The sequence below is a fragment of the Spea bombifrons genome, chromosome 4 (genome assembly GCF_027358695.1).
Source record: "Spea bombifrons isolate aSpeBom1 chromosome 4, aSpeBom1.2.pri, whole genome shotgun sequence".
NCBI classification, from domain to species: Eukaryota; Metazoa; Chordata; class Amphibia; order Anura; family Pelobatidae; genus Spea; species Spea bombifrons.
This window is the reverse complement of record NC_071090.1, coordinates 51,532,390-51,553,700: the sequence shown is the minus strand read 5'-3', so window position 1 is coordinate 51,553,700 and position 21,311 is coordinate 51,532,390. Positions and strand designations below refer to the sequence as shown.

Genomic DNA, 21,311 nt, shown 5'->3' with positions numbered 1-21,311 from the left:
ATAGGAGAATAATCAAACTGCTGTGTAAATGGAGACGCAGGAAAACATTAAACCCATTGCTGCACTGTATAATACACTTTATTAGCCCCTTTGGTTCCTCGAGACTCATGGTCATTCTGCCTTGCATGTTATAACATACATGTGATGTGTGTCTCTAATAGGAAATATTATATGAAGCATAGCCTGTTGCATTGTGGTTAGTAGCAGGAAGTGAGTTAAATGACCAGTAACCTCACAATGACGTTTCAGCAGCACAGTGGGTGCAAGAGGCTCAAAAAATGAACATCTGTTTGTTACATTTCTTTCAAAATGTAAAAGTGAAATGCGCAGTTTAAAAACTCCTGTATTTTGCAGGTCCAACATTGTGTATGTCAGCAGCATTCTCCAGTTTGCTTTGAGAAAGTCATTGGCGTTTGTAAGTATATTTTTAATACTATGTGGTTTATTGTGTTTATGATAACCCTTTGGCTTATTTTTTATTGGACTGATTTAGGTCTGAGTCTCTGTCAGACAAAATGGGCAAACTGGATGGACACGACTGTTCTTATCTGCCGTCAAATTCCATGTTTACTATGCAGTTTTGTTTTTTTAGAAAATATAAGACATATCAACCACATAGCCAACCACTGCTAGAAAGAGATTAGGAATTGTTATATGTAATGGAAATGCATAATCAGTTTTATACAAATTTGTATGTAAGGGCAGCTGCCCTTCATTGGTTGATGCCAGAGGAGACCCTTGCCGGGGACCAATAGAGTTGCTGTTACGGACCTTTAAAATTAAAATCCTGGCGCCAAAGCCATCGGTCGCTTCTGAGGCGAAGTTGCTTCTTCTGAGGCGAAGGCACCTTCTTGTGCCATTTGCCAGGGGAACTCAAATCCCCATTCCTCCGTGGCCAAGTTGCTCAGAACGGTTGTATGAGTCTGAGGCAACCACTCTGAGCAACTTGGCCTTGAGAACGGGGATCTGAATCCCCCTGTCAAAGGGCAGGGCAAAGTACACCTCGGAGCAACTTGGCCTGGGGGAGACTAATGGCTTCGACACTAGGAGTTAAAGGTCCGTAAGAGTGACTTTATTGGTCGCCGCAGGGGGGCTCGTTTGGCATCAACCAACGAAGAGCAGCTGCCCTTCATTGGTTGATGCCAGAGGAGGCCCCTGCCGCTTTTACCCGTATTAACCCCTGCTTGAAAACCAGCAAAAAAAAAAAAAAAGAAAAAAAACAAACACTAAGAACGTACACGAATATTTATGGGAAAAGAACACGTGACGAACACTTGTTAGTGCCCAAGTCTAATTGATAAGCATCTAACAAGCTACAGTCTCTCCAGAACAGTGTGGAAAGTGGAAAGATTGTGTAATCTGTTTTGTTTCACGGAACATACCCTAAAGAACACACAGTTTGGCTGGTTCACTCAACCAACCTTTGCTTTTCACCTGCAAGGGGCTTGAGTGCTAGAATGTTTCTCTGCAGAAAAAAGGTCATGACTCAGGGATCAGTTTACCAGATATTCATTGTGTCAAGAATAAAAAGCTTTCGTCACACTGATTATATATAATCAATTGGACATGTATAAATAGGCTACGGATTTAAATCCTGGCATGACAAACTGTGCTTCTACCTGCACAGTGTGATTAAATTGTTTTACTAATAGACATGCTAATAAAGAAAGGGCTTTCTGTAGTCCTTGTGAAAATACAAATCAAATTTCCATCATTAGTTAAAATATATTTTTCTTGTTTTTGCACCATAATTCAAGTCTGCACAATGTGCAACGTTAAACAAGTTTAAATATATAGTTTAAATACATTCACAGGTGTAAATGTCTGAAAGCATGTTAATTAAATAACTCTCTACCTATAGTTAAATGACGCTCCCTGTGGACTAAATAATGCCTTGGACCACAAATGCTTTGCTGTTAGACATAGGAATTTGAAAAACCTTCTTGTTTGCTGTTCATTCACTGCCAAATGTACCACGTGCCTTTACCAACAGGGTAGAACTGTCTCTTTGATAAGACATAATGCACACTCATTGGAACGTTCAAAAGTAAGCAGCATAAATATTCGTGAAGTAGGTTTTTTCCACCACTGGACTAATACAGCTATCCCAAGATAGACATATCTGTCTGGTTATCTGTCTAACATTACCCACAAAAGAAATGTATATCCATCTTGAATAAAAATAAATCTCTCTAGATAAACCTCCGTCACAAATGATTTCTTCATAATGCATATCCATCACAGACAACAGTGGCATTCAAGTGACAAACAATTATACTTGTATTAATGCTGAGTTGAACCGTATTGGACACAGACACTCTGGTGATCATGCTTCCAAAATAATTGAAAATAAGTCCTTAATCCTTTAGCAGTTATTAACAAAAATGCACGTCTTATTATTCTTTGTGTTTTGTGAATTAAAAAAATGATAAATTCACTGGTGACTGGACAAGACTTGGTGATTACATTTCCTTGGTTAGATCAATATATTAATATATCAGAACATTTATTCATAATAAATGTTTAGGTGACTTTTCAGATCAGTCTCATTGAGTGAAGTCAAGCTCATCGAGCATAGGCAGTGATGCTGCTGTCTACCTTCTTGCACGTGGATAATAAAAGTCTTGCATATATCTGAAAATCCGTACTAGGTATTTCAAACTTTATTGTGGATGTTCAAGTGCCCTTTACACAGCGACCAGGCCAGTGTTTTTATGACATGTGAGGCTGTGGTAATTAATAGGAGACTGCAGGTGGTCATAAAGTTAGTGAAGTCTTTTTCTTGCTCTATTCATCCGATGACCTGCTAAATTGCATATTGTCAGATTCAAATAATTTACAAGTAAACAGGATTTTGGGCAGAAAATCAAAGGGGCTTCCCTTTTGCAGAGTGTATGGGAATGTTCCCTTTTGTAGTTGCATTTTTGAAGACGTTTATGGATGCATAAAACCTCATTGTTTACCCACTTGCATTTGAAAGCACTGACCCTCATTGAAATAATGACTCCATTCCTTTTTGAGTTTCAAATCTTTTCCATGCTTCATTTAAGGAGATCATAGTTCTTGACATTGAGTCGTAGATGTAATCCAAACATGAGCATTCCCATTCCATAAAACATACAAGTAAAGGCACATTGTCGCAATATAACCGGTATAGACCATAAAAAAAGAATGCCTATGGGCCACCCTTTAACTCTTCATTCTTGTTTTGGTCAGACCATTTAGCCTAACCATGTCATAGTAAAACTTGCTTAGATAAAGATTTTTTGTCTGTTTTGCCCAGCGCAATCTCAGCCTCAGCATTTTGTAGTCTGTTGTCCTTACGCCAGCAACTAAACCAAAATGTAGCTTGTTTGCAGTTGCAGCTGTGGTGTTGTGATATTTCAGTTGAAGAGATCTGTGGCTTTTAAGCATACTGTAAAAATGAGGACATCTGAAAGTAAACTAAATATGTATGTTTTTGTTGGCAATTAAACAGGCTTGTAATAACCTAAATATAAAAATGTCAATTCTATTCCTAAATATGAACCTCTCTTCCAAATTAACGCACATTTAGAGTTAAATGTAAAGCCAATCGGCATATTGTACCAGACTCAGCATGCATGTATTGTTTGTTATAACTATTGTAACCTCTTTAACTGTCTTTTATTCATAGACATAATAGCCCAGACATTAAAAGATGTTTTGTTTGTCTGGGCTCACCCATATATACCGTATTTTCCGGCGTATAAGATGACTTTTTAACCCGTGAAAATCTTCCCAAAAGTCGGGGGTCGTCTTATACGCCGGGTACTGAAACTTACCGAGCCGGAGAATCACGATTCCTCACAAAGCCACGTATCTCTAGGGGAGGGGCAAGCGGAGAAGCCGCCTCCCCTGGGCCGGTCTTCAGGGCCGGGCCGAGGTAGGTGCAAGATCGTGATCTCCCAAACTAGCCCTGATCAGCGGGTGCCCGATGAGCAGGGCTGGTTGTGGAGATCACGAGCTCCCTCTAACTAGCCCAACATTAGGGGGCTCGAGATCTGGCACTTCAGACCTCGGCTTCCGTGCTCCCTCATCACTATGCGCTGACTATTGATGCCGAGCACGGGGATGAGATCATATCCCGGCGCTCGACATCAATTGCCGGCACGTAGTGATGAGGGAGCAGTAAAGCAGAGGTCTGAAATGACAGACCTCCCGCTCCCACAACTGGATGGAAGATAGAAGGTGAGAAAGGTAAGAGATGGGGAGAAAGGGGTGTGAGTGCAGTGTATGTGTATATATGTGTGTGTAAGGTCAGTGTATGTGTATGGTCAGGTGTGTGTAAGAGCAGTGTAGGTATTTGTATGTTTGTAAGCTGGTGTGTGTATATATATATGATTGTGTGTGTGTGTGTGTGTGTGTGTGTGTGTGTGTGAAAAGGCAGGGGTGTGTGGTGAGGGCAGTGTATAAATGTGTATGTATGGACAGGCGTATGTTAGTATGTGTAGATATATATATGTGTGTGTGTGTAAGGGCAGTGTATGTATGTATATGTCTGTGTAAGGGCAGTGTATGTGTATATGTGTGTTTGTAAGCTGGTGTGTACGTGTATATGTGTGTAAAGGAAGGGGTGTGTGAGGGCATTGTATGTCTATACATGTGTGTGTGGACAGGCATATGTTAGGGAGAGCTGACCCACCCAATACAAGCAGGCTTTGTATACGACAACCAGCCAATCACCGGTAAGGTACATCGCTTGCCGTGATTGGCTGGTTGTTGTATACTGGGTAGAGGGGTAGTCTTATACGGCGAGTATAGCCCAAACTCTATATTTGAACTGGAAAAGTTGGGGGTCGTCTTATACGCCCAGTCGTCTTATACGCCGGAAAATATGGTATATATATATATATATGTTACTTTTCCTTCTCAGATAGATGCAACTATTTAACAGTCTTTGAGGTCATCATTGCAACAGTAAATACATTGTGTGCATGTATGTTTGAGTGAGTGTGTGTGTGTGTGTGTGGTTTAGTTAAACACAACATACTTATATTAAAAGTAAGGTTTGGACATCCGATTACCACTTTGTGGTGCTTATCATCTCTCTAGGTTGGACAGAGGTGGCCACCAACAATACAGGGACCTTGAGTGTCCATGCACGGTATTGGATTCCTCAATGTACATTCCCATTGTGTACATTACCACTAAGTCCTTTGGGGATGTGATAGAAGTAATTTATTGGTTTTAGTAGCTAAATTATAGGGTAAATGATCTTCCATTACTAAGTGATGATGTGTGTATGCTGTATGGTAATATTGTATTTTCCATATGTATTTGATATGACCTTTTGTTAAAATGGTTCATTTCACAGAGTTGGTCAGTGTTATGATGTTTGTGAACTTTGCATTTTACTCCCCTGTAACTGTGCAGAGGGTGATTTTGAGGCCATGCATCTGCTCTTGTTTTTCATTGTGGCCCATAGTGGCATCACACTGTCCCACTCTGGGCCCTAGCAAAAACAGAACATAAAGCAATGTGTGGTGGAACATGAACATTATTATTTATAAATGCCTCCAGTCACACCTCAAGGCTTTTACAGTATGCACGGTGCTTCAGGCAATGCAAATTCTGCCACACAAAAACACAAATTATAGTGAGATAGTAAAAGCAAATACAGCAGAACTTCCTAAATAAGAAATATATTTTCTCCTTATTAGCATTACATATATATAAATAGTGGATACTCAAAATACTCACAATAACCTGGTTGCACAAGTGTGCACACCCTTAAACTAATACTTTGTTGAAGCACCTTTTGGTTTTATTACAGCAATCAGTCTTTTTGGGTGGAAGTCAATTAGCATGGCACATCTTGACGTGGCAATATTTGCCCGCTCTTCTTTGCAAAAGCGCTCCAAATCTGTCAGATTGCGAGGATATCTCCTGTGCACAGCCCTGTTCAGATCCCCCCACAGATGTTCAGTTGGATTTAGGTCTGGGCTCTGGCTGGGCCATTCCAAAATGTTAATCTTCTTCTGGTGAAGCCATGCTTTTGTGGATTTGGTTGTGTGCTTTGGGTCGTTGTCGTGTCCCTCCGATGCTTTGGAAGCTCTCTGCAGACCATGGCTTTCTCTCTGAGATGCAACTAAGCAAATGTCAGTTAAATCCTACAAAAACAGCTGAACTTTATTTGTGATTAATCAGAGTTGCTTTAAATGATGGCAGGTGTGTAATGACTTCTATTTAACACGAGTTTAAATGTGATTGGTTTATTCTGAACACAGCCAGTCCCAGTTATAAGAGGGTGTACACACAGATTTCAGTTTGTTTTGCAATTGAATTGTTCACGTTATAGGTCACATTAAAGGTGGAAAAAGTTCTGACATGATTTATCTTTATTTTTTAACATCACAAGAACCTGGGATTTTAACAGGGGTGTATAGACTTTTTATATCCACTTTATAGCCCTGAGTGTTTTCAGTGGGCAGCCCCAAATGGAGATAGATGGTGCAGTATCCTCCTTGGCCAGTAGCACACAGCTAAGTCAGGTACTGGTAATTTGTGTGGATACACTAAACATGGAAACGGGGAATCATGGTTGAACAAAGGAATGCTAAAAATAGCAAAAAATCTCCGGTCACTTAGTGGAGTAAAGCCCTTGGTCATGAAGTGGTAAATAATGTGGGAAATAGTGAACAGTCCAAAGGTGGAGTAACTTTTAAAGGAATAGTCTTGTGATTATTTTGAACAGAACTGTGCCTTTAATGTGAAGTTAATTTCTGCCTCCCCATAGTCTGCAGAGCGTTTCTATGTGCAGGATTACTTAGCGCCACCCATTCCCATTTAAAGTTATACTATTGAAAAGGCTAACATTCAATTTAGTTCTATGGATTTGTTTTGTTCAAGAATCAGAAAAGGTTTGATATACACATACACTGACACAAATGCTATCTCACTTACTCATATACTTACCTGGAGTCTGTCTTGGACCCTTCTCACATGTGAGGTTACCTGACCCCACTGTTCTCCTGCCTCCCATAGGGGCTGACCCAAGCTTTTTGTTTATTGTATAGATTACACAATGGTGCAGATTCATACACCTGTCATTAGAAAATGGTATGGTGGAAGAACTTGAAGCATAGAGAATACATTGAACCATGGTGAGAAAAAAAACACACCTGACACAAATATGGTTCACTTAATAAGGTGCACCTTCTTTTACTTATTTGGTAGCTAAAGAGAGACCCCTGTCCTATAGGTTTGTTTGGCTCAACAAATTTTCCATTTTGGCACTATGAAATGTATCATCTAACAAATTTAGCTATATTAGGATGATCACATGTTCCAGACTGACCCAGCAATCCTTAAATTGAAAGAGCTTTCCCGTGACAACTCTGAATTAAACCCTCTCACCACTTGGAGATCTGCCATACTGCTGCCTATCCTCCGCCATCATGAATCTGGCACCCTACGCTCTTCTGTGAAGGCGCGGTGAAGAGGCTGCTGAGAGGCAGCGTCACATAAAGGCAGGGTCACATAATGGGCTTCACCACCCCCCGCGGGAAAGCCTAGGGTGTGGATTCACAATGACAGCCCTGACCAGTTTTACCCCCTTGTCCTGCAAAAACCTTGGAGGGTGTTGTTGAGCTCAGTTATATACTTTACCTGGGAGCATATTAGATTACTTTCCATTGGCATGTTCTTAGTGACTCAATATGGGCCTTGATATCTCAATATGGCGCCATCCATTCCAAAGTGGATATAGTCAGACACTTCATCTAATGTGACTGATTTCATTTAGTTAAGCCACTTAAAGCATTGACTTTTTCATTTGTGCTTTAACCTTGTGGTGTTAAAGATTGCTTAATATTCTCATTGTATGATACTTTCAATGTCTTTAAGTCTTTATGAATAATGTATAACAATAAACTGACCAAGTGCTTTGTTTGTGTACCTTTTCATATAAAGCTTTTAGTATCTATACACGGGAAAGACCATTTACAATTTAGGCCATTAGGGATTATCCTGTTGATTCAGCGTTATTTTTGATCAATTAAAAATGCCTCTAATATATCCGGAACATAACGATAAGGAAAGGCCCTTAAACAATGCTTTCATAGGAGGAAATGCTTTTGGTATCGACACCACAGCTAGCTTGCTCTATTGTAAATATTACATTATATGTGTTCATCTATCTTTAGGATTTAATCTTAATGTTGATCTCCTAGTCGATGGCACCACTGCTATCTAGTGTATGTTAAGTAGGGATACGTTTGTTGCGATACACTTGTCACAGGATACTTGGCGTAGTTTGTTTTGGGACTTTACACTGGATGTGAAGCTCTGAGCATAGTGATGAGCTTGGCTGAAATTAGCACACAGAACCATAGCCTGAAGGAGTTATTTAAAAGCAAAGGTGGTAGTAAGAATGTTTAACTTTTTTATAGGCAATGATCTTAATCAGTTAATAAAAAATTATTCTTTTCAACCGGCATCTGCAAGTAATATACATTAGAGTAATGATGATTTTGGGCAAGGCAGATCCAAGTTCCTAAGACCAAAACCATTCATTGCAATTACTAAAAGTGTCTTCAAGTTTAAAATAAATGGCTTCTTTATTTTGAACATGAATGTTCTTCTGTGGTTCACAATCTCATATTTCATGGGAAGCCATTTTGTCAAGGATTTCATGCCAATAAAACCCCTAAATACCATGCAGCTGAGCCGTATAGCCCAGAGGCAGTGGAATCCTCTCTTATCTTTGCCATTGAAAATTGAATTTCCTCAATTTATTTTACAAGTATGTATTACTAAACAATAGAATGAAAACTCTGACATAAATCAAGATGAAATGTTCCTAATTTCAAGGCAATGTACAGCTGGGATCTTCCTGAAAGGGCTCATAAATAAATGCTTTTGGGGGAAAAAATGAGCTGGCGCCCTTATGGAAAACATAAGTCATTCCAAACGGGTGCTGATATGTACAGGAAACATCATATCCACACACCTAATGCCCGCAAAGAAAAGTGCAACACAATGTAAATGGGCATTCAACCCGATGGAAAATATTGTTACCTCTTGATATTAAGTTCATTTAGAATAGGGCATGCTTTTACAGCACATCTATTTTACTTACTTGGGCAGGTGGAATAGTCTTAAGCCAAATGGAAAGAAAACATGCAATAAAACCTGGCAATGTGTGAAGTTTCTTAAAGGCCAGAAATCACAATGGCACATAAGTAAACCAAGCGTTGTGTAATGTAGTTGTTGAGACAAATACCTTAAGATAAAGTACAGGTGATACAAAAACCTAGAAAATCTAGATCAGGTAGTGCAGGATTACAATTGGAGATTTATATGGGGCTGCTGATATTTATGTATATTTTTGCATGTTGATTTTTTTCTTTAGTTACCATTAAACAGATGTACTTAGTGCTTTACAGTTTACAGTATAATAAAGAGGATGTACAATGTAGTCATAAAATAAGTACAGTAGTCCAATACACCTTATTGATCAGTACGTAAGTATGAATACGTTCAGGGAAAAAAGGTTCCTGCCCCAAAAAGCATTAGTTATAATCTGAGCAGCTTTTGTATTTTTGCACTCCGTGAGCAGTTTTTGTCATAAGCGGAAGCAAAGTGCAGCATGGATAATTTATTGATTGCTGATAAAAAGACGTACAAAACTTCTTATGGAAAGCTAACGTTGTTTCCTATAAAAATGTGTTTTTGTGTCTGACGCCTCTGAGATTACATTCCGACAATGCTGTACTTTCCTAAAATGAGGTTATTTCGTTGAAATGCAGTAATTTAGTTGTTCTGCTTGTTAGTGTGCATTGCTCATGGATTGACTATGATTATAGATTAACAACTTGGCACGGTAAACAGCAATTCTCTCCTTTCTGGTTTCCATGGTTTTATTATATGCTGTGAAAGAAACCTTGTGAAAACGTCTATATGTACATCTTTAGCGTATACACTGTTGATAATGGGGAAAAAGCAAATAGCACGAGTACAGCTGTATTATATATATACAGGCCTGTCATCAACATATGTTTAAATATACACTGTGGCGTACATTCATTCTATAAGGTAAAGTTTGCGTTTGGTCAGCGAAATCAAAACCATTTGTTTTAAATGCAATGGTTTATTTCACTTAAGGAAAGCTAAGCTCTACGGCAAAACCAGAATGACATTTTGTTTCCTGGCATTCTCTTCTTCTCATCCAATGCTTTTGAAGCCTTCTTAAACCTCTTAACCTTTAAGATTGCTGTGCAATGTCTGCGTTGGAATATTCTAAAATGCATCATAAAATCTCTGTACCGCAGTTGCCAGATTTGCTAGTTTTGTGGGTTTTTTAAAAGCAGGATGAGTCAATTGAGTAATATTGGCAGATGTCACCTATACTGGCTGATCCGAGTGCATTAGTATCTGGAATGTTTCTACTGGTGAGACCAGAGAAGATGTAATTGAATACTCTGGAGTACATAGACAATGCTGCTAGCCATCTATTGTATTTGTTCAGACAGGCAACCTTGATTATAAGGTGACTGCTAAACACTGGATCTTAAGGAACAGGGGAATGCCGGCTGACACTAAGAAACCTAAATCATTGTTTTTGCAGAACATATTTAATTTGGCAGTTCTATTAATAATTCATTGTGTTCTAGCTCTTCCGGTACCCCAGGACCCAAGCACCCACTGAGCCTGCCCTCTAGGTGATACAGCTTTGGGTAGAAAAGGCAGGTGACAGAATCTTAGTGAATAATAATATAATGCATCTTTGAATGTAAAACAAGGCTGGTTTTCAGATTAACACTTTGTTTCTGAATAAAAGCTAGCAGTGTGTTAAAGCAAATACATTTGGTTTGTTCATGGCAAGTTAATCAAACAAATGCTACTAGCCAGGTTTCTTTTGTTAAATCCATATGTCTCATGTACTCTCTGCAACCCCAGATTTGTAGCATGTGTCACTTTCCAAATCCTACATTTTACATCTATGTTCTATATACAAACCCAGGCCTGGACTGGCCACTTCAGGTGCGTATGGAGGGACGACAGGATCTACCACTTCACCCACTGGTTGGATATGCCAAGTTGCATGCTATGTGACCATGAGAACATAAAGTTGGCCCTGTCATATCTAGAGGTCAGTCCTGTTTCCGTGATTAGGCAGCCATCTGCCTTAAAGTACGCTGCCTCCTTATTCCCAGTTTGGCCCTGAACAAATTGTGTTTATATTAAAATAAGCTATGTGTGCTTATTATAACCATACCTTATATGTATACCATAGTTTTACAATATTATGTTTGATTATTCTTTCCCATGAACTATACTCCTCTGAAGTGTTGCTTAGCTCAGGGCTCGACAAATCCCAGGCGCCAGGTCGCCATGGCGACAGAGAATTTTGTCCTGGCGCCTAGGTTTTGTCAGCCTCTTACATCCAGAAAAAATTGTGGATGTAAGAGGCTGAGTCACCACACGGGGGCGCTTGCTGCTGCTGTCTGCCCCAGACAGCACAGCCACTCAGAGCCCGCCCCCCGAGCCTGAGATCACTCCCACGGAGTGTGCCTGTAGGCTGAAAACGCAGTTGCTGCAAAACCAGCAATCGTGTTTTCAGCTGCCACAGGCAGCTTCAGAGAAGGGGGTTGTGTGTTGATTGGGTCCCCACACATGTGTGGGGACCTGACACAACACCCCCCTGCTGCCTGATCGCTCCATGAGAGCAACAGTGCAGCGTTAACCCCTTCAATGCCGCGACCGTTTTGTACGGGGCTCTGCTGCTGGTGGTCTGCCAGGCAGACCAGCAACAGCAAAAACAAGCCCCCACAAGCCCTGTGATGACTCCTGTAGGCATAGAAGCCTACAGCAGTCATCAAAGAGACTCCCTCTGCAATGGCTGGTCTATAGACCAGCAATTTGAGTGCCAGCTGCCAGAGGCAGCTTCAGGGACAGGGGAGAGGGTTCTTAGGTCTCCCCGTGAGTCACCCCCTTGCTGCCTGATCGCTCCCTGAGAGCGACAGTGCAGCGTTAACCCCTTCAATGCCACAATTGTGTATGACACATTCGTGGCATTGCAGGGGTTAACATTTGTCCCCACAAGCTTGTGGGGACTAAATATCAGTCAATGCTGTGCTCCAATGGAACATCAGCATTGAAAGGGTTAAAAAAAAAAAACAGCACTGACCTGAAAGTCCAGGGTGCTTCCAGGTCAAATGCTGTGAGTTTAGTAAGTGGGCTGATGATGATCAGATCACTCCTGACTCTTAGTTTAAAAAAATCCTGGCTCCTAACTTTTTTACCTGGCGCCTAGATTCACAACAAATTTGTCAAGCCCTGGCTTAGCTTGTGATTCTTGTTCAGGAGCCATTTGTAAGGTGGACAGAAAATCAATAATGCTGGCCCTGCCACAGACTGCTACCTATCTCAGCTTCCGTAAGGTGAACTTTTACAGTACATATATATCCAAACCAATTACTGTGACAAACAAAGCACAAGCTATTGGTAGTATCCATAAATTAACCTTACTTAAACTTCACCTTACTTCACTTTCAGAATATATTGTTCCACAAATCAATGGCATAAGAGTTTGGGCTGACATGTGGCGAGTATATATCATGCACAGAATATAGGTGGGGCAAGGAAGGGGCAAACCCAAAGAATTGCAAGCGGGACACTACAAAAATTGAAATGGACTACAGAATGGAAAGATGTTTCGCGTTAAAAGGTTAAATGCTATTAATAGTTTACATTAGCTGTTCACAGTTGTATTTTAGTTTGCAAGCATGTTGTTTATCAGGAAAAAACAACTTATTTGGGATCTTATATGTAAAAAGGGGAAAGAACGCCTAGCTCATCTTTTTAACATTATGAGAAAAAATCTTAAGGAGGGCCAGCGTGTTAAACCAAGAATGCAACAAATTTCGAAACCATTACATGACATAACTCTTAGCTTCAACAAACTAATTGCCATGCAGCTCCCAGATGTTATCTGAAACTGCTTCACTTGACCTTTAAAAATCAAACTGGATCAGCTCTGACTGTTTCCTATTGTGTCATTCGTGGAGAAATACAATTACCTAACAAAGCCTACTGTGGTTAATTCCCAGGAAGTGGTTGACGGAGAAGTAATTATTTTTACAAAATTATCAGTCATTTCATTCTTACTGACAAAAATAAAATAAAAGGTCTAAAGAATTAGATTATATGTAATTCAATGGGTGGTGCTTCATTGCCAATGCAAATTCTGCCACAAAAAAGGAAATAAGGTTTTTACATATGGGTTTTCTGTACAGGGTGGGCCAGATATACATAGCTGCTTTTATCTGTTCAGCTGTTTCATTGGACTGATATGCCTCTTGGCTAATTCAGCTACCAATAAGTTGATACCAAAGGGATTAATCATAAACAATTCATTGGTGATGCCCTCAATTACATTTAACAGGCCGACCTTTTAATTTAAGACTTTTCTGGTTCGTCTTGAATTAGGTTAAAAAAGAGGACCCACTCATGTTAGCACATGTCACTTTCTATTGCAGGTGTGTCTGTCTGAAACACTAAGACCCTTCTCCAGTTTTTATGTAAAGGGATCCTTAAGGCTTGTTTTGAGAATGTGAAGACTGATGTTAAGGAACTTTGGTACAGGTGGAATGAGTGATTGGGGTACATTATCGCTATCAACTAGGGGCAGGTGAGCTGACTGGTGCAAGCTCTGCACAAGCCAAGCCTTTCATACTGTAAGAAAGAAAATATTATTCCTTCCCCTTCCTGCAAAAAAAGTGTGTACAATTTCTTCTTACACACCATTATTTCATTCTGATTCTTAGGGCAAATTCTTGTTGACATTCTTTTATTTCAGATAAATTGGCTTTATAGAAATGTTTTTATCCTTAAAGAGAATGTTTTGTTATGATAACTGTCATGATGGCCATAAAGTGAAACATTTCACTTTGGTTTTGACACATCTGTTGAATGTGTAGATTCTATTTTTTTGTGTTTTGAGTAGGCTTCTGGAGAGCTAGTGTTTTTAGGAGCAATAAATCTCAGCAGGAGGCTCCGAAGGAGTGGATCTCTAGAAGCAGTAAGTGTTTAATAGGTCTGCTGCCGTAGTGAAGCAGTGTGCAGAAATAATTCTGATTAGACTTGGTCAATCAAGCAGTATAATCAGAAGGGCCTGATTCCTTTATCTGTGCCACCCTATACAAGCTGTACAAGTTGCCTATGCTCTGTAGTATTTGCTCATCTAAAAGGCACAGGTCCGCTTCGTCAACTTCAAACAAGCTGATAATCACAGTATCCCCCTTTAAAATACAAGCAACGGTGGCTGTCATGTTTGCATTGAGTACAAAAAAGAAGAAAAACTGATGATTCAGTAGGTGAGTGCTGGTTACATTAGCAGTGTATGAGTTTTTGGTTTTGCAATAATGGATAAACCCAGGCATTATTGTGCTGTCATTGGGACAGTGCCCTTTCCTACAGACATACTATTATACATTGCAATCCTGCTTGGTGTAGCTTAAGAACTAGTCGCCCCCAGCCTTATTATATGTCAAGTTGCTCATTTAACAAAAGAATAACAACATATGTTGGATAGCATTATATGTTGCTTATTTCAAATGTTTGAGAGTTGGGTACTTGTAGTTAAAGTTCATCTCTGGTCATATTAAGATCAGTCTAGCTTCTAGCTGTAAAAAAGACCATAATGCTTCACTGAAGTTTTTGATGACTATGGTTACGCCTCTCTAATGTACCCCATAAAAGGGTTGAGTACATTGACTCCTTATAAAAACATATTTATTTCAGGTTTCTGTAATTTGTTAAATTTTGTTAGACCAATCTAAATATTTGTTGATGGGAGGAAAGCCAAAATATTTCCATTTAAGTTTCTCAAACACAGCACACAACATTGAATTGATTAAACCTGGTATTTACTTAGCAGTAGCAGTCTATATTTTGTGACCAAATATTTGTATTTGGAAAGGAAGTTGAATTTCAAGCCAAGCATCTTAAACTTATAGTTTCAGGAAGGATTGTAGTAATGAGTTGGTTTGGAAATGTAGAGCTTTTGGCCAGTTAAATGTAAATGTTTCATCTCCCTTAGCTACAAAGTGATAGTCTGGCAACACAAAAGAATGTCGGAACACAGCTGTCAGAAGCTACATTGGACAATTGTAAAAATTTGAAAGGTGCCCGTAGTCAAGAGATCGAGATCATCCATTAAAGTAATTATCATAATGAAAGAGAGATATCAACACAAGAGATATATCAAGCTATATGTCTATATCTCACTGCATTATCTATGTATGTATCTAGGTGGAATAGTCTTAAATATTGGTAACAGTACCTCATTTTTTTAAGCCAGATACATTTTTGTATTGTGTCTTCTCTAATGTGATCTTGTTAGCCGAGCATCCCTTGATATGTTGTATTAAATAAAAACACAGAAGATGTGAAACCCCTATTGTATTAGCATGAAGCATGAAATGATCAGTAGGAGAAGCCTGGGAGGTCTGAGTGCATCCTGATTGGCTGCTGGAAGCTTTCTTTTCCCCGCATGTTATTGCTCTCACTCGGGTAACAGCAGGGATCAGCTAGAGTCTTGTCAGCAGGGATTACGTGAAGACTCACTTTCATCAGGTTTCCAGCTTTTCCACTGAAATGAAATGAAGAAATGATCACTTTTTACATGGTAATTACTAATTATTTGGCTTGTTTAATTGTGCTAACCTAAATGTGAGAGTGTATGGGGACTGATGTTTCTAAATACTCTGAGCTAGTTTTCTCCTTTTTTGGGTTAACTCAGGCTATAACAGCTCAGATATTTATGCTGTCAGCTTATTCTCTAAATGGTGTAACTTTTTTGCCTATTTTGTTCATCTTGCTTGTTTAGAGCAGATATGCACCCATTTACATGTTCCATGTTCTCTAGCAATGTAAAAGCTGAACATTAAACATTTATTCCTTGGTATGTAATTTTTATGTATTAATTTTTTTTTTAGAGGAATTCTATCTGGTTCTGTTTTTTTCGGTATTGGTTGTGTTACTGTCACTGTTTGGGACTGGAAGGGATGGTAACATTTGTAGCTGGTTTCCTACAGTTCTTATACACCAATGCTTATCTTGTCTCTGGCCTTGTGTTGACACATGCTTTCAGGAGGCACAAAACTCCCCCAAAGGCATTCACTGTTACATTTATCTGTAGCTTTTATGCTGACCTCCCTTCATTTCCAAAACCCTTTACAGAAAAACAATAGGACGTTGGCTTTGAAAGCTCCAGTAGGAAAATGCAAAGAAGAGGCAGTTGTTTTGGGTATAATCCATCATATTGTTTAGACATCTGAGGGAAATGAACTGCTTTCACAATCATCCTGTGGCATCTCATATGCCCTCTCTTGAAGGACTTCAAATGGATGACATTATCTTGCTGGAGTTTTATGAGCTTTTTGCTAAGTGGCATACTGAACAAATGTGGTATCGGCAATAGGCCTACTTTGTGTTATTGCTATCATTTCTGTTTAACTGCATGCTGATTTTAATTTAAGTTCTAGCACCATGTCTGATTCAAATTCTGTCTGTTTCAAGCAGGTGCAGTTGATGCTAAAATGCACTTTTTTAATGTACTCTTTTTAATTCTTGTTTCTCACATTAAATATTGGTTATATAAGTGTAATGTTTACTAACTTAAATGTTTTCTTACCATTATTATACAATTATTAAGTTCAGGATTAGGTTTGCTAAGGCATGGGCTATATGGGGTGAAAGTGCATGTTATAAAGCAGATGGTCTGATTTAAGATTTATGACAAATATTTATGCCCAGAAGGGATTAGGTTGACCTTACAGCCTTTTTGAAAAAAACACAACGCCTACGTTATTATATCATAGGTTTAATAAGGTTGGTCTTCAATTCCCAATGACAAATGATCCAGCAGTTTTATATGGTGTACTGCTCAGTATTAAACCTTACCGTCCCAGGAGAAATGCTGATTTGAGGCAATGCTACTCTAGCTAGACACATTTGTGGGTTCTTTGTTTTTCCGACTGTCTCCTCTTATCTGTCATTCAGGCCATGGACTCAGCGTCAGAGGTTTTTCATCCAACAGCTATAGAGAATGTTCAGTAAACAGCACATCCAGCAAAGCTTACTTATTGATTATGTTTTATTCTTGAGAGACTTCTAAATCCCATTTGTAAGCTATTATGATCATACAGAGTAGGATGTGATGCTAAAGTGATTTGTGATATGCGTTCCCAGAAGAACTACATATAATTCATCCTATTACGTGCAGCTTTTCAGCAACGCATTTGACATTTTATATTTCTGCAACATAACATTCAAAAGCTTCTGTTCCCAACAAAAAAAATCCAACTTCATAATCCATACCCACTGATCACTATCACTCCACAAAGATGACGCTCAGATTTATTTATCTACTATCGCTTGAACAATTCATCTGGGGAATCTCCAATAGTATTATTTGCAAACAATGGCAGGAGGAAAGACCAAAACTTGATATCATTACTGAGATATAAAATTACCGTGTTTTCAGTAACGGCTGTTCACAGAAGTCTCTACATGTACAATTGGTTTCATTGTTATCCATTCTATTGTATATCTAGTCTGTCATTTTTTTTTGAAATGTGTGTTATCCTATATGTGTTATCAGTGGCTAGATGTGTATGTATACATCTTGTCAATCAGCAGAGAAGCAACTGAGAAAACACACAATTTGAGTCCTTTGTTGGATGAACATTTTTCTGTTAGTTTATTTATCTCTGATAGATTATAAATACAACATTAACGCTATTTTGGGATATGCATAATTATACATGACAACATAATATTTTTTTTATGATCTTGATTACAGTGAATGTGAATTCCTTTTTGAATGGTGAATGTCCAATGCAGTCTGGCATATATGAGTAGATTTGGATTACATTTTGTCAGTGGCTACTACATACATATACATACAGTACTCAAAAACTAGTATAGTTACTGGATACAAAGGGAGATGAGCGAGACGCAAGAAGAGACCTACTTTGTAAAAAGCACCATGAGCACTTCCCTTGAACACAGTGCATGGGACTTAAAAGGGAGTATGTCTGGCAACCCCAGCCAAATTTCCACATGCTGAGCAGTATAACAGTCCCCACTTCACCCTTTTATCTATTCACAAGCCCAGCACTATAAAATAACCAGGCTAATATTTAACACATAACAGATTGTTAAGTGTTACACAAAGGAAATTGGTTAATTTCATGTTAATTAGATGTGTCATAAAACTCTCATGTGGGAACCACTCTTTTTTTGTCATACTACCGCTTTTTGTTTAATAAATAATATTTGTGTTCTTTCCTGGAAGCCATCTATAAATAATCAATGCAAACATTTGTTTGTAATTTTCTTTTTTTTGTAAGTATTTTTTTTTTAAAAAAAGGAATAGTTTGAACCTAAAGTGAACATGTTCCCTAGACTAGCTTTACAGACATTTCAGACTTTTTAGACATATGCCAAATATGATGGACTCTTATCTCAAGGTCGTTCAATGGCTTCTGAACTCACCTAACTGTATCCTCATCTCTTCCCCTAAAGCTTAAACCAGAGGGGAGGAAAAATAGTAAAATATTGGGTTGGGGCGTAGATATCGCTGACCTACAGTTTTTTTTAATACATTTATAGAGAGTATTTTAAATTACTAAGAATATGTCTGAAATGGTGGATTTTAGAAACTGACAGGGCCGCTTTTATTGGCGGCAGAGGCTATAATACCATGAGGTAGTTTAAGCACATACGAGATAAGGTTATTTTGAACATATGACAAGGCCAGGTTTGAGGTGGCAAAACATATAGTAGTAATAGGCAGAATATGCGCTAATAGCTTTTATCTGCTTTTTAAATTATCATGTCCTTGTAACTGAACCAAATCATAGGAGTTAATGGGAGCACATTTGGTATGTATTTTTGAAACATTGAATAGCAAATAGTAAAGACCTATGATTACAATCATCATTGGATAAATGCCAGTTGTAGAGATCTTCTCAGCAGCTGGTTATAAGAACCAGCTGGAATTCTTGCTAAACAGCTTGCAGCAGGCTGCCATGTTGTGTACATCCCTCATGTGATCTGTCTGTATATCTAGTAGGGCTGCAACTAACGATTATTTTAATAATCGATTAGTTGGCCGATTATTTTGTCGATTAATCGATTAATCGGATAAAAAAATACATTATTTTAAATTGAAGAAAAATATATAAATGTACAATTTACACTTTCATCTCTTTATTGCAATGGCCTCTCTCTATTCACCTTCTTATTTTACTGACATAATAATAAAAGCTACAAGAACCCAAACACAGTGCTTCTCAAACTAGGTTTTAATACAAAGTTATTAGTAAATATTAATTCATATGCTAACTATTTTTCATATTTAATAAAAACTGAGAAAAAAGCCTTGTTTAAATTTTTTTTATTTACCAAACTGCCCCCAGTTATGCACATCTGACCCCCAGCTTGCCACTCTGCCCCCATATATGCCTTATACCTCTTATATGCCAGATTCCACTGTGCCCCCTGATATGCCTTATACTCCTTATATGCCAGTGATATGCAACTGAGCCCCCTGATATACCTTTTACCCCCAGATTTGTTTTATGCCCCCCTGATATGCCTAATATCCATATGCCTTATACCCCTATATGCCCTAAAAATTCATACTCCACTCTGCCTCCTCCCCCCTCCCATACACCACTCTGCCTCCTCCCCCGCCCATACATCACTTTGGCTCCTCCCCTCCCATACATCACTTCGCCTCCTCCCCCTCCCATATAGCACTCTGCCTCCTCCCCTCCCATACATCACTTTGGCTCCTCCCCCTCCCATACTTTACTCTGCCTCCTCCCATACACCACTCTGGCTCCTCCCCTCCCATACTCCACTCTGGCTCCTCCCATACTCCACTCTGCCTCCTCCCATACATCACGTTGGCTCCTCCCCCTCCCATACATCACTTTGCCTCCTCCCCCCTCCCATACTCCACTCTGCCTCCTGTGAACCTCCGTTTCTGACAAGACACCAGGGAGCCGGGTAGAGAGGCAGAGTGGCGTATGAGAGGGGGAGGAGCCAGAGTGGTGTATTGGAGGGTGGCTCCCATAAACCCCTCTGACTCCTCCCCCTTACCATACACCGCTCTGCCTCGCTACCCGGCTCCGTTACTGAAGGCACTTTCACTGCAGCTTCATAGAAGCCACAGTGTAAGTGAAGGGCAGTAACGGAGTCTGTCTGTGCGATGCAGAGAGGATGATTCTCTGTCAGCCGGTGGGGGTCTGCATCGCACAGACAGACTCCGTTACTCACCTTCACTTACACTGAGGCTTCTATGAAGCTGCAGGGAAAGTGCCTGTCAGTAACGGTGCCGGGTAGAGAGGCAGAGTGATGTATGGGAGGGGGGAGGAGGCAGATGGGAGGGGGAGAGAGACGGAAGTGAGAGACCGGCGGACAGTGAGGGGAATCCAGGTCCCCTGCAGCGTTGCGGGGGATCTGGATTCCGGTGTTATAATCCGATCTCTGTTTGAGGTCGGATTATATAAGGAGAGGAGTTTTTCAGAGCATTTGCTCTGAAAAAAACCTCTTTTTATAATCGATAAAAATCGATCCGATTAATCGATGATGAAATTCGTTGACAACGATTTTCATTATCGATTATTATCGATTTTATCGATTAGTTGTTTCAGCCCTAATATCTAGATGGCCAAACCTGTAACTAGCGGTAGCATGGAACAATCATCCTGCTGATAGTAATGGTTTTCTGTCAACAATATTAAAGATAACTAGTACCCAGCTGCCTACATGAATTCTGTATAAATACTGAAGCCGTATGCCTGAGTTTGAGCAGTTTACTCCTGATATGCTTTAGAGGGGACTTATCGCATCTGAGATAAAACAATAGTTGAATATAACATTACCAAAATGTTTTATTTTTATTTAATATCTCATTTTAAGCCATTCACATTTACCTTTTCTGTCCTTGACATCTTCTCTGCTTCCCGAAAGGTATAGGCACACATTTCTATTTATGTAGGGAAGGTTGCTTTAGAGTTCCAAGTTGTGTGGTTTGGAAGAAACCAAGAGATTTCTCATATGGAGGATAAATAGCAAATTTGACAGCTAGCATGACCCAGTTTGAAGCCAAAGATACCAGAATTATACCATGATCACAGTGGTTTTCAGGTATTCAATGGTGTCCTTGTAACTAAGCATTTCATAAATAAATTTAATTTTCTAAATGTGCATTAAAAAGCAGCAATGTTCGCTTATTCTATTTATCAGACTATAATTTCCTTCAATCCAAC

General features: G+C 39.3%; 1 protein-coding gene across 2 annotated transcripts in view; it reads left to right on the top strand.

Moving 5' to 3' along the window:
* The first annotated feature begins 362 nt into the window (after nucleotides 1-362).
* Nucleotides 363-21,311, top strand: part of NRCAM (neuronal cell adhesion molecule) — a 73,816-nt gene continuing 52,867 nt past the window's right edge. Inside the window, exon 1 of one of the 2 annotated variants that reach the window (XM_053463090.1) lies at nucleotides 363-415. The gene's annotated coding sequence lies outside the window, so the exon portion shown is untranslated. Of the gene's footprint in view, nucleotides 416-15,561; nucleotides 15,653-21,311 lie in introns of those variants that run through there. The other variant, XM_053463091.1, reaches the window with a different exon arrangement.